The sequence below is a fragment of the Lipophrys pholis genome, assembly GCF_963383615.2.
Source record: "Lipophrys pholis genome assembly, chromosome: 4".
Classification (NCBI taxonomy): domain Eukaryota; kingdom Metazoa; phylum Chordata; class Actinopteri; order Blenniiformes; family Blenniidae; genus Lipophrys; species Lipophrys pholis.
The window spans coordinates 30,895,996-30,902,922 of record NC_137637.1 but is presented as its reverse complement, the minus strand read 5'-3'; the positions used below and the strand labels follow the sequence as shown (position 1 = coordinate 30,902,922).

At 44.7% G+C, this 6,927-nt stretch overlaps 1 protein-coding gene across 1 annotated transcript in view; it reads left to right on the top strand.

Annotated features, from left to right (window-relative positions):
• Window positions 1-338: 338 nt before the first annotated feature.
• LOC308108432 (plasma membrane calcium-transporting ATPase 1-like) overlaps window positions 339-6,927 on the top strand; it is a 102,169-nt gene continuing 95,580 nt past the window's right edge. The window contains exon 1 of the mRNA XM_080461336.1: window positions 339-848. The gene's annotated coding sequence lies outside the window, so the exon portion shown is untranslated. The remainder of the gene's footprint in view (window positions 849-6,927) is intronic.

Genomic DNA, 6,927 nt, shown 5'->3' with positions numbered 1-6,927 from the left:
TTCATATGCATGATATACACACACACACACTATATATATATATATATATATATATATATATATATATATATATATATATAGTTCCAATCTAAGAGTGACACGCCTAAATATTTTCTGTGCTATTGGACGGATAAAAAGCTCCACAGCAGATCCAGATGTGGATTCCTTTCCTTCCTCCTGATGTTCTGCAGAGCAGAGGGCTCGGTTCCTGGTCTGATTGCCCTAATTACTTCATGGATCCACCTTAAAAACAGGGCAATCCCGGCCTGGTCCCTCCCTCTCTCTCTCACGGTTTCCAGCAGCGGGCTTCGCCTCCCCCCCGCCTCCTCTCCTCCTCCAGGAAAAAGACGCTGATCCGGAGACGTCGGGTGTTTTCTGCGGTCCCCTGGTCGCCTGTGCCCGGTCGGACCCCCTCTCCTCCCCCAGTCCCACCCACCAACCAGTCCCCGTTTACTGGATCTGCTCTCTTGTCACCACAGCCATCCCCTCCTCTGCTCCAGGAGAGAGAGAGAGAGTTTATCTTTTCCTTTTAAAGGATTGATTTGTGACTCGGTCTGGACCTGGTGTTGCTGCGGGACCAGAGCCGAACCTCCGCCGGTGTCACACAAACTGCTTGAAAACGTCCTAACAAACGGCTCGCTGGAGGTTTTTTTTTTTTTTTTTTTCCTCCCCTCTCTCTCTCTCTCTCTCTCACCCCGCACCCGGTGTGTCAGTCATTTTTTTCCACCACTGCAGTTGTCAACTTGGAGCCCTGCTGGGAAATGAAGTGAAGCCGCTGCCCTGCCGTACCCGTACCCGTACCCGCACCCCGCCGCCGCACAGGACGTGATTTGGACGCCAAGTAGGAGGTAAAGAAATCCCTCACTATCTTATCCTCCCTTGTTTTCATGTTTATTCTGTTTTTCCTTTTGAACTTTTCCTCCCCTCGCCTCCTTCTGAATCACTTGTGGCTGACGTACGGAGCAGTTTGTCGCGGTGGAAGTGTCGTTTTTTCCCTGGTGTGTTTTGAGGGACTTTATCGTGCCTCCGCTCGTCCGCCCTCGCTGCACTGCATCCGGGTAACGTTCATAACCGCGGTCTCGCTCCCACTTATCGAGCAACTCCGCGCAAAATTCGGGATTTTTTTTTCCTTCCCCCTCACAGGTGTGAACGCGCAACTCTGGGAGGTCTGAAAACGCACGTTTTGCGGCATTTTCCGCTGGATTTATCCCCCCTCTGGTTCCCGGGCAGACGCCCTCGGGCAGGCTGTTGCTGCTCGCCAGCCGTCCAGCAACAGTGAGCTCGGTTACAGCCCCGGTACGTGCCTTCCTCCTCCTCCCGTCTGCAGTCGCTGCTGTCAGGTCTCCCATTCAATCATGGAAACAGCGATTTATATCGCGTTAAACGTCGGATAAAAGCACTCGTTTCGACTATGTGCGGTCGTTTACAAATACACACTCGCACAGGTTGTCGAATTATGCCCGTTTTTGACAAATCACCAACTTTTGGACTGGGTAGGCATTGCTCGCGAGTTCTTTTCTTCTTCTTCTTCTGTCATGTTTTCCAGCCAGCGGACGTTGAGTGCGTATCAGTTGTTTTTTTTTAAAGTTCGTCGTTTTTAGTCGAAATAGACGATTTAAAGTGAGCCGAATTGAAGCGTGTCTTCCTGTGATTTTGCATGTCTCGTGGAGCTTTTCCGTATCTACACGTTGGCCGTGTGACATGGAAATCCGCCGTAAATGTTGCGGTTGTGAATGGCGCCCTGGCGGCGGGTCTCCCCGGGCTGCAGAGCGGCTTGTTGCGGAGGTTTTTTTTTTTTTTTTTGGAGGAATCCGACCGCCTGCGGATGTCTCCGGGTGTCTGGAAACACTTTCCCCCCCTACTAGCCACCCACCTCTCAACAGTGTGTGTCTGCAGCGTTTTGTTTTCCGGGTGAGATTACCATTGGTGAACAGCAGCGACCACACGGTTCCTGGTAACTTTGCTTGTTTAATCGCGTGCTGCTGTCGTGAATGTGGCGCCGGGTGAAGCTCGTTGAGCTTGTTGGAGTGGTTTCCCCACATTTAGCGCCGGCATTGTAAACAGTGCTTTTATTATTTTTTTTCAGGCTAATGGCAGGTAGACGAAATGGTCGTTACCGAGCGAATTTTATTCTAATTAACCGGAGTTGAATTCGTCCTTACGTCATCTGCTAAGATGGGCGGATGAGCAGCAACAGCTCTGCTTCTTTTTCCTCCTCTCCTCTTATTTCATCCTTCATCCCTCCTCCCCCTCCTCCTCCTCCCCCTCCCCTCTCGATCTGGGTGTGTCCTGCCTTATTGCGTTAGGAAGGAGGGGGGATCCCGCATCTTGGCTCATGGTGACTCCTCCTCAGCTTGTGACCTCCAAACGAGGGCATTGCTCCTCCGTCTGTTTGCTGCTGCTAATTTACCCAACAGAACTGCTTGTCATGAAAAATATCTCGTGCAGTGGAAACTTTAGATGTTGATCATGTAGGATTCTATGACTGATGGAGGGTGGGGGCTGCATTGCTAATGACTCCATTATGCTTGATCATGTAGGAGTCCACAGGTATGCAGGGTTTTGTTTTTTTTTCCCATCAAGTTTTGCACATTTCTTCATGTTAGTTTGAAATTAGGGAACGGAGATGATGTTCAGTGATGCACTGAAGTGATTTATCCGATCTTCATGGATGCTGAGACTTGACCGATTCACATAGCAACACAGCTGCACACGCCTTGTTGCACACCAGCCTCTTGAAAAGGTGCGATCAGATGAAACGCCCACATATAATCGGCACGTTTTCTCCTGCAGGTAAAGTGCATTCATGCATTTTGATTTTCAAGCAAGTGCATGTTGAAGAGGGTACCGGACTTGTTGGATGTACATTTTTTTCTCAACCCCCCCCCCCCCCAGACGTGGTCTGATGGATGCACAGCTCATGTTGCGTCTCATCTCGTGAGGTTAATAGTTGACAGACGAAGCCTTCAGCGGCAACTCATCAATATCTCTTGCTGGGTGATATAACACCTCTGCAAAAAGCATGTTTATTTTCTATGAAGTTAAGTGGTCTTTGCTTCAAGCAAGGTGGCCTACATCTGATATAACTAGAGCTGAAAGGATTAGTTGATTGATCGCTTATAGCACTGTAAACTGCTTTGGGTTTTGAGCTGCGCAAGTTGAGCAAATCACCCCGAGCTCTGATTAAACTGCTGCGACGGACATTTTGGTGCCTGTTAAGCTGGAATAATGCATGTTTAGATATTCATGCAAACACCTTTAGCGAACACGCACACAAGGAGCTGAACCAGGTAACCACAGTTCCCCCGGTGGCACCGCATATCGTTAAATCCCATTTCTGCCAAATTTATTTGAGTTTTCGACTGAACGTTTGCCTCAGTAGAACGCGTTCTCTTCCAGCCCCCGAGGTTGGCAGGTTCGATTCCCCCGTCTCGCCCTGTCAATGTGCTCCCAGTGGTGTATGAGCATCTTGCATGACAGCTGTAGCCAGTGGTGTGTGAGTGTGTGTTAATGATTGCGTGCATGGATGGGTGAGTGTGGGGTTGGTGAACCGGTAAAATGAGCAATATAAGTGAAGTCCATTAACCATCCACAGTCTCGACTAACAGGATTGTAAGCATTGCTGACCAACTACTACTGACTCCACCATGCATCATGGAGGACTGCCGTTATTGAATCAAGCAGGGATTACTTTGTAATTGGCTATTATATATCTCTTTAATAGAATTAAGAAGCATGTCAACACAACATCTATGGAATAAAATCAGTTTGATTCCCAGGATATTGATAATTCTTCCATGTCGTTACCTAATGTGCTCGACACATTATTCTATGAAAAACAGCAATGACATTTAAGTTGTTTACTTTGCCATGCCATTTGGTGAGGACGGCTACGACAGTAATGGATGCCCGTGTCTGATTATACATCTTTCTCCGGCTAATGTATGGATGCAGCCAGCTGTGGTTCAGAGCAAAACACTAAATCGTAAAATTTTATTACTTGTGCTTGATATCTATTAATAATGTATAATGTCTAAGAATTAGCGGCGGGGTAATTCCAGTTCTGTCTCTAATCACTGTTATTTCGCCCTCGGCGGCCTCCTCCTGCTGGAGCGCACTCGGTCACGTTTACCTGCAGCCAGACGAGCGCGCTCTGTTTGTGTCTGAGGCTGCTGCCGAGGTCCTGATGACCACAGGAGGCGACGGATGCTGACTCAGTGCGTCTGCCTCCTTTATGTCCTGGGCTTCCTAAGCAGCAGAAACAAAAGGAAAATGCTTCAAGGTTTACGGAAATTACTGTGATTATTTACGGGGGATCAATTGGCGTAACGAGAGGTATAAGTTATCGCTCCTAACCTCTGTCAGGAAAACTCGTCGTTCATCACCTTCTTTTTTTTATTTTTTTTTTTTTTAGCAAGTAGTTCATGGTTAGATTGAATAAATATGATAATGAAATGATTCACAAGCCTCTCGTATATGGATTTGAATTTGAGAATTGCTTGTTTCTCACTATGAAATTGGTAGTGTTCTATGTATATTTATTTTCAGTGCTAAATCAAGTTGTTATCCACCTTCCCTCCCGAGCATCAATGACATTTAACTGGCTTTGTCATGTTTGCTTCTACCTCAAGCTGCCTTTGGTTCTGCCATGTAAAACAGTTTTTTTTTTGCACCTCCCAGGAGGTGCTTTGGCAAATGGTGTTTAAAAAAAAAGAGTTTGTGAAGGACTACCTTTGTGGCTGTTAAATACCCAGTGATCCCATTATGGATGTTGTGTTTTACTTGCTGCGTTGGAAACTGCAGGGATGGAGGACGAGGCCTGTGTGTTTGTGCTTCTTCAGTCCTTTTCCACATATAATGGATGCATTTTTGCACATATAGAAATAAAAGGATTTCATCCAAGCACATACTTGTTTTTTTTATGGAAATTATTTGTGATTTCCGGAAATGAAATATTCTGTAAAATCAATAATCCTTCAATCCCCCCCCCCCCCCGGATGTTCTTCGGCTGTTGTGGGCACCGAAACAAGAAGAACTTGTCAGAGGTATCCAGATATATTAAAGCCGCTCTTTATGCGTGTGGTTGTTACTGGAAGACGGTTTCTCAGACCAAACTGCTCCACTGACATGGAGGCTGTTAACAAGTGTGTTACTGTGATCTCAGTGATTCAGACCTTCAGACCCCAGATGGAGTCGAAACCATCTGGGACTTGATTTACAGATCGATGTGATACGAGTCACCCCGAGGCAGAACAGTTTCCACCCTCACTGCTGAACTCTGAGCTGCTGGGACTTCACTTTTCTGTCAGTTTACGCCTCTTCCACTGTTGCATGGCGATTTTCTTAGGCAGTTTCTGCTACGACACTCATCCTGGAAATGCCTGAAATACAGCATCATATCTCACATTGTCCTTATATGTGATCGATCCAAAAAACAACTATTTTATCACAGTATTTGTTTACAACCTTTTTAAATGTTTTTATCTGACTTTTGAAGTCAGAAGTTTTTTTTTTTTTTTCATTTGTAACCATTGAAATTCAGTACCAAGTGAACACTGATTATGACTCACTGCTGCCTATTATAAAGTATTTTGAGACGTCTTCCTATTATGAAATGCGATTGTGATGCAGCATTCAACAAACTTGAATTGTCTACATGAGATTGGCAGTTAAAATAACATAATCTCCCCAATAAATAGAAACCTTCTTTCATTTTATATTGTAAATGGGCTTTAATTTTCAGAACTGTAACAAACCAAAAAATGTTTTGAATATATTTCTGTCATGCTGAACAAAGGATGGATCAGTCTCACACCATGCAGGACGCTTCTAATGTTGGTGTTAAAGTATAGCAATCAGTCCCAATTACAAGAAGACATGCATGTTCTCTCATGTCTTGATGTGATGGATCATTGTAAAACCAACATTATCAGTCTTTCACTTGAAGAATGCCCAGTGTGGGATTGGAAAACAACAAGTCATTGATATTGAGGAATGGATTTTGATTCTCAGAGCAGCGACCTGGAAAAATACAAATATCTTAATTCAATTCAAAATAGCTTTTTTGAGTAAAAAAATAAAAACGATGTTATTCTGTTCTCAAACGCAGCATAATGAAATGGTTAGAAGTGTAAAACCTAAAGTTCAAAAACTGCCATGAATTCCCCGTATGGTGCAAAATGAATATATGCACGAACAATACAACCAAAGGATTCGTATCTTTTTAACATGACCCCTTTTCAGTCGTCCACCTGTTGCGATTTGGCTCCCAAAGCGATGGGCATCGTTCCCCACTGGTACAACTCTAACCCCAAAAACATTTGGTTCATTACCCAGAGTGGACCGAGGCTTTAAAACTGCGTGAAATGTGGAAACCCCGCCGCAGACGGAATCCCTGCCTGTGTACCAGATCCAGCAGCTCTCACTTTGTCTCTTATGTAAGTCCATATCAATTATTAATGGATGCAGTGCAGCTGCGAGAAGCTGGGTCCTATATTTAAGATATGGATGCTCTACGCCACTCTGTGGTTATAATAGAGCTGCTGGTCTTTATCATTCTTTTATACCCCTGCTGGCGAAAAACAAAAAGGGGTCACTCAACTGTAATGGAGAACAGCTCAACTACAACTCAATGTAACTGCTTTATTTATTAATTTATTCTTTCTAATCCAACCTTTTATTTAATTCAGGGAATCCTCCCTCTTTCTCACAGTGGCCCAGGCCTCTGAGGACTGTTTTAACACTCCAATACTGACAAAAAGGCTGGTTAGACAGCGTGAACCACACGTTAGAAATTAATGTTGATATTTCAATGTGGTCTAACGTAACGTCTGAGGGGGTGCTTGGAGAAATATATGCTGTATGAGGCTGTTTCAGTGTATTTACCTACGAATTTCCCATTATTCCAACATATTTTATTTTATGATC